The following is a 10,479-nucleotide window of genomic DNA, read 5'->3' as shown; positions in this document are numbered from 1 at the left end:
ATAAGATTGTGACAAAATTTTCTATAGAAAAAAATGTTGACCTACAGAATTAAAATTTTGACAAAATTTTCTACTGAAAGAAAAGATTGAAAAAATTTTCTATAGAAATGAAATTTTGACAAAATTTTTTATAGAAATGAAATTTTGACAAAATTTTCTATAGAAATAAAATTTTGACAAAATTTTCTACAGAAATAAAATTGTACAAAATTTTCTACAGAAATAAAATTTTTACAAACCATTCTATAGACATAAAATTTTGACAAAATTTTCTATAGAAATAAAATTTTGAGAACATTTTCAATAGAAATAAAATGTTAACAAAATATACTACAAAAATGAAATTTTGATAAAATTTTGACAACATATTCTATAGAAATAAAATTGTGTCAAAATTTTCTACAGAAATACACTTTTGACAAAACTTTCTGTAGAAATAAAATTTTGACAAAATTCTCACTTGTAATAAAATTTTGAAAAATTATCTACAGCAAAAAAAAATTTGACAAAATTTTCTATAAAAATAAATTTTTGACAAAATTTTCTATAAAAATAAAATTTTGACAAAATTTTCTATAAAAATAAAATTTTGAGAAAATTTGCTATAGCAATAAAATTTTGACAAAATTTTCTTTAGAAATAAAATTTTGACAAAATTTTCTATGGAAATAAAATTTTGATAAAATTTTCTATAGAAATAAAATTTTTAGAAATTTTTCAATAGAAATAAAATGTTAACAAAATTTACTACAAAATGAAATTTTGATAAAATTTTGACGATATTTTCTATAGAAATAAAATTTTAACAAAATTTTCTACAGAAATAAAATTTTGACAAAATTTTCTACAGAAACAAAATGTTGACAACATTTTCTATAGAAATAAAATGTTGACAAAATTTTCCATAGAAATAAAATTTTGACAAAATTGTCTATAGAAATAAAATTTTGAGAAAATTTTTGATAAAAATAAAATGTTAACAAAATTTACTACAAAAATGAAATTTTGATAAAATTTTGACAATGTTTTCTATAGAAATAAAATTGTGTCAAAATTTTTTACAGAAATAAAATTTTGCAAAATTCTCAATAGTAATACAATTTTGACAAAATTCTCCGTAGAAATAAAATTTTGACAAAATTTTAGGTAGAAAAAAAATTTTGACAAAATTCTCAATAGTAATAAAATTTTGAAAAATTATCTATAGCAAATAAAATTTTGACAAAATTCTCAATATTAATATTAAATATATTTCTATAAAAATAAAATTTTGACAAAATATTCTATAGCAATAAAATTTTGGCAAATTTTTCTATAGAAATAAAATATAGACAAAATTTTCTATGGAAATAAAATTTTGATAAAATTTGCTGTAGAAATAAAATTTTGACAACATTTTCTATAGAAATAAAATTTTGACAAAATTTTCAATGGAAATAAAATTTTAACAAAAATTACTACAAAAATAAAACTCACTGATGATTTCAAAAGGAAATGTCCCACTTGAATGCGCTTCTTTTTGTATGAGTTTGAACTAAGTTAGCTTTACTAATATATATTCCCATAAAGTCGTTCGGTCGTAAGAAGTCGTGAAAAAAAAAACACAAAACAAAACTCTTGCATACAGAAGTGCAACGTGGTAAGCAAAAGAAGAAGCACCTGCTTAGTCTAGAGCAACGAAAATTCGCTAATATCAGCACTTCCATATTTTAATTATTTTTTGTCGGGCGTTCAATAAAAAATAAAACTATAAAATGCGTCGCACAGATTAGTGGTGCCTAAAGTCTAGACGCTATAATTTAGGTGCATTTTTTGCTGGAATCTTTCGCCCGATTTACAAAGGTTTATTCCGCTTTACGTTAAGTTTTGCAGAAGGAGTATAATTAACATTCTTACTATAAATGCCAAGTTTGGAAGGAATCGGCTGATCCAGATCCAGATATAGCTCCCATATATGTCTTTCTGCCGATTTACACGCATATGACTACAGAGGTCAAAGTTATAATCCCTGAAATCTTGCACAGAGAGTATAATTACCATTCTAGTTATACACGACAAATTTGGTCACAATCGGTCCAGATTCAGATATAGATCTCACATATATAGGTTTTTAGCATTTGGGCAAATATGACCAAAGTGCTCATATTTTCCTTGTAAACTCGCTACTGCTAAGTCGACAAGCTTTTAAAAATGGTTCAGATTTTCCTATATCTCCAACACATATCGATCGGTTGATAAATCATAAATGATAGAAATAAAATTTTGACAAAATTTTAGGTAGAAATAAAATTTTGAATAAGTTATCTATAGAAATAAAATTTTGACAAAATTCTCAATAGTAATAAAAATTTAAAAAAATTATCTATAGCGAATAAAATTTTCACAAAAAAAATTGTGATAAAATTTTCTATAGAATTAAAATTTTGACAAAATTTTCTATAGAAATAAAATATAACAAAAAGTAATACAAAAATAAAACTTTGATAAATCATAAATGATAGAAATAAAATTTTGACAACATTTTCGGAAGAAATAAAATTTTGAACAAATTTTCTATAGAAATAAAATTTTGAACAAATTTTCTATAGAAATAAAATTTTGACAAAATTCTCAATAGTAATAAAATTTTGAAAAAATTATCTATAGCAAATAAAATTTTGACAAAATTATCTATAGAAATAAAATTTTTACAATATTTTCTACAGAAAAAAAATTGTGTCAAAATTTTCTACAGAAATAAAATTTTGACAAAATTTTCCGTAGAAATAAAATTTTGACAAAATTTTTGATGGAAATAAAATATTGACAAAATTTTCTATAGAAATAACATTTTGACAAAATTTTCTATAGAAATAAAATTGTGACAAAATTTTCTATAGAAATGGGAGTCACCGTGGTGCAATGGTTAGCATGCCCGTCGTGGGTTCGATTCCTGCTTCGACCGAACACCAACAAGTTTTTCAGCGGTGGATTTTCCCACCTCAGTAACGCTGGTGACATTTCTGAGGGTTTCAAAGCTTCTCTAAGTGGTTTCACTGGAATGTGGAACGCCGTTCGGACTCGGCTATAAAAAGGAGGTCCCTTGTCATTGAGCTTAACATGGAATCGGGCAGCACTCAGTGATAAGAAAGAAGTTCACGAATGTGGTATCACAATGGACTGAATAGTCAAAGTGAGCCTGATACATCGGGCTGCCACCTAACCTAACCTAACCTAACCTATAGAAATAAAAGTTTGAGAAAATTTTCTATAGAAATACATTTTGAAAAAAAAATGCTTCAGCCATACAATTTTACAAAATTTTCTGTAGAAGTAAAATTGTCAATAGAATTACAATTTTGACAAAATTTTCTATAGAATTAAAATGTTGACAAAATTTTTTATAGAAGTTAAATTGTCAATAGAATAAAAAATTTTACAAAGTTTGTTAAAAGTATAAAATGTTGACAAAATTTTCAATAGAAATAAAATTTTGACAAAATTTTCTATAGAAATAAAATTTTGACAAAATTTTCTATAGAAATAAAATTTTGACAAAATTTTCTATAGAAATAAAATGTTGACAAAATTTTCTATAGAAATAAAATTTTTACAAAATGTTTAATAGAAATGAAATTTTGACAAAATTTTCTATAGAAATCGAAAAAATTTGTATAGAAATGCAATTTTGAAAAAATTTCTATAGAAATAAAATTTTGGCAAAACTTTCTAAAGAAATAACATTTTGACAAAATTGCCTATAGAATTAAAATTTTGACAAAATTTTCTATAGAAACGTTAATTTTACTCCCTGTACAAAATATAAAGCAAATCAGGGCAAAACTCTGGCTTCGGGTGCCATATAAGAGCTAAAGATATATGTGGGAGCTATATCTAAATCTGAACCGATTTCTACAAAATTCGACACACTTTACAACACTATCAATTGCACTCTTTGTGCAAAATTTAAAGCAAGTCAGGATGAAATCCTGGCTTCTGGGGCCATATAAGAAGATATCGGGGTACAGACATACAAAATCAATCGGGTTCTATTCTGACCCTAAACACATACTTGTGCCAAATCTGAAGACGATTGGACTAAATTGGGACCTAGACTAGACAAAAATGTGTTCATAGACAAACGGACATAGGGACATGGCTAAATCGACTCAGTGGCCGGCCCTGAGCAATATAGCCAAAGACACCCTATGGCTATCTCGTCTCCTTCTGGGTGTTGCAAACATATCCACTAACTTATAATACCCTCTTCCACAGAGTGGCGCAGTGTATAGGCAAGAAGTCAGTTAGTCGAAAAGAGTTGAGTTTTGTAACCTTATTCAAATCCATTTGTGGGTCGTTCGTGTCATATTTGTATACCCTGCGCCACACTGTGGAACAGGGTATTATAAGTTAGGGCATATGTTTGTAACACCCAGAAGGAGACGAGATAGACACATGGTGTCTTTGGCAATAATGCTCAGAGTGGGTCCCTGAGTCGATATAACCATGTCCGTCTGTCTGTGAACACATTTTTGTGATCAAAGTCTAGGTCGCAATTTAAGTCCAATCGCCTTCAAATTTGGCACATTTTCCTAATTTGGGTCAGAATAGATCCCTATTGATTTTGGAAGAAATCCGTTCCGATTTCGATATAGCTCCCATATATATCTTTCGCACGATATGCACTAATATGGACCCAGCAGCCAGAGTTTTATACCGATTTGCTTGAAATTTTGTACAAACATAACACTTAGTCGTATAGTCAAGTGTGCAAAACTTGATTGAAATCGGTTCAGATTTAGATATAGCTCCCATATATATCTTTCGCCCGATATGGACTTATATGGCCCCAGAAGCCAGATTTCTGTCCGAATTTGGTTGAAATTTTGCACTAGGAGTACAATTAGTAGTATAGTCATGTGTGCAAAACTTGATTGAAATCGGTTCAGATTTAGATATAGCTCCCATATATATCTTTCGCCCGATATGGACTAATATGTTCCTAAAAGCCAGAGTTTTGTCCAATTTGGTTGAAATTTTGCACAGGGAGTAGATTTAGCATTGTAGCTATGCGTGCCAAATTTGGTTGAAATCGATTCAGATTTAGATATAGCTCCCATATATATTTTTCGCCCGATATGGACTTATATGCCCCCAGAAGCCAGAGTTTAGGCCAATTTGGTTGAAATTTTGCACTAGGAGTACAATTAGTACTATAGTCATGTGTGCCAAATTTTATTGAAATCGGTTCAGATTTAGATATAGCTCCCATATTTATCTTTCGCCCGATATGGACTAATACGGTCCCAGAAGCCAGAGTTTTATCCCAGTTTGGTTGAAATTTTGCGCAGGGAGTAGAATTAGCATTGTAGCTATGCGTGCCAAATTTGGTTGAAATCGGTTGAGATTTAGATATAGCTCCCATATATAGCTTTCGCCCGATATGGACTTATATGGCCCAGAAGCCAGAGTTTTGCACTAATTTGCTTAAAATTTTGCACAAGTAGTACAACTGGTAGTATAGTCATGTGTGCCAAATTTGATTGAAATCGGTTCAGATTTAGATATAGCTCCCATATATATTTTTCGCCCGATATGGACTTATATGGCCCCAGAAGCCAGAGTTTTGGCCCAATTTGGTTGAAATTTTGCACTAAGAGTACAATTAGTAATATAGTCATCTGTGCCAAATTTGATTGAAATCGGTTCAGATTTAGATATAGCTCCCATATATATGTTTTTCTGATTTCGACAAAAATGGTCAAAATACCAACATTTTCCTTGTAAAATCGCCACTGCTTAGTCGAAAAGTTGTAAAAATGACTCTAATAAATATATATCGAGCGATAAATCATAAATAAACTTTTGCGAAGTTTCCTTAAAATTGCTTCAGATTTAAATGTTTCCCATATTTATACCCTTCACCACTACTGTGGTACAGGGTATAATAAGTTTGTGCATTTGTATGTAACGCCAAGAAGGAGTAATCATAGACCAACCTTTTAGTATACGGATCGGCTTAGAATTAAATTCTGAGTCGATTTAGCGATGTCCGTCTGTCTGTCTGTCCGTCTGTCTGTCCGTCTGTCTGTCCGTCTGTCTGTCTGTCTGTTGATGTATTTTTGTGTGCAAAGTACAGCTCGCAGTTTTAGTCCGATTGTCCTAAAATTTGGTACAGGGTCCTGTTTCGGCTCAAAGACGATCCCTATTGATTTTGGAAAAAATCGGTTCAGATTTAGATATAGCTGCCATATATATTTTTCGCCGATTTGGTCATAATTGGCGTGGAAATCAACCGATCTTCCTCAAATTCCGTACATCCGAATATTTTATGGGTCTCGAAAAACTTGCAAAATACCAGCCAAATCGGTTCAGATTTAGATATAGCTCTCATATATAGCTTTCGTCCGATTTACAATCATTTGCCCAAAGAGGCCAATTTTTAACTCCGATTTGGTTGAAATTCTGCACAGGGAGTAGTATTAGCATTGTTACTATGCGTGCCAAATTTGGTTGAAATCGGTTCAGATTTGGATATATCTCCCATATATTGCTTTCGCCCGATTTGCACTCATATGACCACAGAGGCCAATTTTTAACTCCGATTTAGTTGAAATTTTGCACAGGGAGTAGAATTAGCATTGAAACTATGCGTGCCAAATTTGGTTGAAATCGGTTTAGATTTGGATATATTTCCCATACATAGCTTTCGCCCGATTTACACTCATATGACCACAGAGGCAAATTTTTTGCTCCGATTTAGTTGAAATTTTGCACAGGGAGTAGAATTAGCATTGTAGCTATGCGTGCCAAATTTGGTTGAAATCGGTTCAGATTTAGATATATCTCCCATATATAGCTTTCGCCCGATTTACACTCATGTGACCACAGAGGCCAATTTTTATCTCCGATTTAGTTGAAATTTTGCACAGAGAGTAGAATTAGCATTGTTGCTATGCGTGCCAAATTTGGTTGAAATCGGTTCAGATTTAGATATAGCTCCCATATATATGTTTTTCTGATTTCGACAAACATGGTCAAAATACCAACAATTTCCTTGTAAAATCGCCACTGCTTAGTCGCAAAGTTGTAAAAATGACTCTAATTTTCCTAAACTTCTAATACGTATATATCGAGCGATAAATCATAAATAAACTTTTGCAAAGTTTCCTTAAAATTGCTTCAGATTTAAATGTTTCCCATATTTTTTTACTAACATTGTGTTCAACCCTAGTGCATTAGCCGACTTAAATTTTGAGTCTATAGATTTTGTAGAAGCCTATTAAATTCTTCTAGATCGAGTGATATTTAAATGTATGTATTTGGGACAAACCTTTATATATAGCCCACAACACATTTGACGGATGTGATATGGTATAGAAAATTTAGATCTACAAAGTGGTGCAGGGTATAATATAGTCGGCCCCGCCCGACTTTAGACTTTCCTTACTGGTTTTTTACTAAAATTGTGTTCCACCCTAGTGCATTAGCCAACTTAAATTTTGAGTCTATAGATTTTGTAGAAGTCTATCAAATTCTGTCCAGGTCAAGTGATATTTAAATGTATGTATTTGGGACAAACCTTTATATATAGCACCCAACACATTTAACGGATGTGATATGGTATCGAAAATTTAGATCTACAAAGTGGTGCAGCCCGACTTTAGACTTTCCTTACTTGTTTGTTAATGTACTATGGAAAAAATCGTAAATTTATTAAACAGATTTGAAGATTACAAAAGGTTCAATGTTGTTTTTTAGACAAGAAACCGAAAAGTCCATTTTTTCCCCTTTGTGTCGCTAATTCAAATCTATAGTGGATTAGAAAAGGGCCCATCTGTTGCCATGGTGGTGGCTCATTGTAATACCATTCACATTAGACCAACCTCATAAATACACGAACACTATATTTATATTGTATATCCAGAGTCCTAATGTATTCTGGTGCTAAATTGAAACGAATCCTTGGTAATTTACGCACTAATTTCATATTCTTAGAGTTTAATTTAATTAAATGGTCAGTGCTTAGCACAAACACTCTGCTGAATGTCTTCTCAATTTTACGAAAGATTACAAGGTTGAAGAACACATAGCCATTTGTCGTTGTGGTTGAGAGAGAGAGAGAGTAACAATGTATCCTTGTTGGGTGCTGAATTATACACACCTCACTATGTGCTTAAATCCGAATTATCTGTGTGTATGTGTGTGTGTGTGAATTGGTACTGCATAACCTTCTAAGGATATGAATTGCTCCATCTGTTTTTTTTTCTTCAAACCCAACTATGCGCGTTGGCCATCATGCACAATTTGTTGAATTTCAAATATCTGAGTGCAATAAATCCCCAGAATAGACTGAAACCAAAGTTCTATGTAAGGGAGAAGTCTTTAGAGGTCCAATGGTCCAACACCAAGTACATTTATCACTTTAATGGATTTAAAAGCCACTTGATTAAGTGCATTCAATTATTTATAATTAAATTAAATGTGACAACTGTAACATTGTATGTGCTTTTCTTTTCATCACACTCTCTATATATATATACGTTGGAGTAGCTAAGGCTTTTGAACAAAAAGAAAAATTAAATGCCACTGCATTGCAACTTTGGAATTGAGAAGCAAATCTGAGACCTAGTTATGAGTGAAACAAATCATGTCACGATGATTGCCATCAATTTGTTCTAAAGACAATGTGAGAGAGCATGGTATCGGTAACGAACGGCCAAAGGTGACAGTTTACTATGAACGAACGAAAGGACCAATCATTTATAGAGATTAATTGTTTGAGGAAGGCTATACAGCAATAGGCTTGCCAAATAGACATTAATTAAAAACAATTGCGACATTATACCCTATTTCGACGATAAACAGCAATATTCCTAAAAAAAAATTTTTTTCCTTGTGTATGGCGTATACAATACAAGGACAAAAAAAGTCCCCTACTTCCCCCACATTCCCAAAAAATTTCCCTTACAATATTTTTCTTTCTATAAAATAAAATGTTGGCAAAATCTTCTATAGAAAAAAATATTGACAAAATTTTCTATAAAAATAAAATGTTGACAAAATTTTCTGTAAAAATAAAATGTTGACAAAATTTTCTGTAGAATTAAAATTTTGCAAAACCTCTTATAAATCTAAAATTTTGACAAAATTTTATATAGTTTTTATAGAACTAAAATTTTGAGAAATTTTTCTATAGAAACAAAATTTTGAGAAAATTTTCTATAGAAATAATATTTTGTCAATATTTTCTATAGAAATAAAAGTTTGACACAATCTTCTATTAAAATAAAATTTTGACAAAATTTTCCAAAGAAATAAAATTTTGAAAAAAAATCCAAAGAAATAAAATTTTGACAAAAATTTCTATAGAAAAAAAATGTTGACAAAAATTTTCTATAGAAATAAAATTTTGACAACAAAATTTTCTATACAAATAAAATGTTGACAAAATTCTCTATAGAAATAATATTTTGTAAAAATTGTCTAAAGAAATAAAATTTTAACAATAATTTTCTACTGAAATAAAATTTTGACAAAATTATATATAGCAATAAAATTTTGACAAAATTCTCTATAGAAATAAAATTTTGCCAACATTTTCTATTAAAATAAAATTTTGAGATTATTTTCCATAGAAATAAAATTTTGTCAAAATTTGCTATAGAAATAAAATTTTGGCAAATTTTTCTATAGAAATAAAATATTGTCAATATTCTCTATAGAAATAAAATTTTGACAAAATCTTCTATAGAAATAACTTTTTGACAAAATTTCCCAAAGAAATAAAATTTTGAAAAAATTCCAAATAAATAAAATAAAATAGAAATAAAATAAATAAGAAATAGAAAAATAAATAGAAATAAAATTTTTACAAAAATTTTCTATAGAAATAAAATTTTGACAACAAAATTTTCTATACAAATAAAATGATTACAAAATTCTCTATTAAAATAAAATTTTGTCAAAATTTTCTATAGAAATACAATTTTGACAAAAGTTTCTATAGCAATACAATTTTGACAAAATTTTCTATAGAAATAAAACTTTGACAACATTTTCTATAGAAATAAAATTTTAACAAAAATTTACTATAGAAATAAAGTTTTAACAAAATTTTCTATGGAAATAAAATTTTGATAAAATTTTTTTTAGAAATAAAATTTTGACATAATTTTCTATAGAAATAAAATTTTGACATAATTTTCTACAGAAATAAAATTTTGACAAAATTTTCTATGGATTTAGAGAAAAGATTCTTTTCCTCTGTTGGTTAAGCTACACTTGTAGTTTAGTCAATGTATGGTTTTAAGCTACAATAAAAACAACAACAATGCTTAAAGAAAAAAAAAACAACAATAACAAAACAAAAAGAATGGAAATGAACTTTTGACAACAATTTTTATAGAAATAAAATTTTGACAAATTTTTCTATAGAAATAAAATCTTGACAAAATTTTCTAAAGAAATAACATTTTGATAAAATTTTCTATAGAAATA

The sequence above is a fragment of the Haematobia irritans genome, chromosome 3 (genome assembly GCF_050003625.1).
Source record: "Haematobia irritans isolate KBUSLIRL chromosome 3, ASM5000362v1, whole genome shotgun sequence".
Lineage (NCBI taxonomy): Eukaryota > Metazoa > Arthropoda > Insecta > Diptera > Muscidae > Haematobia > Haematobia irritans.
This window is presented reverse-complemented; position numbering follows the sequence as displayed.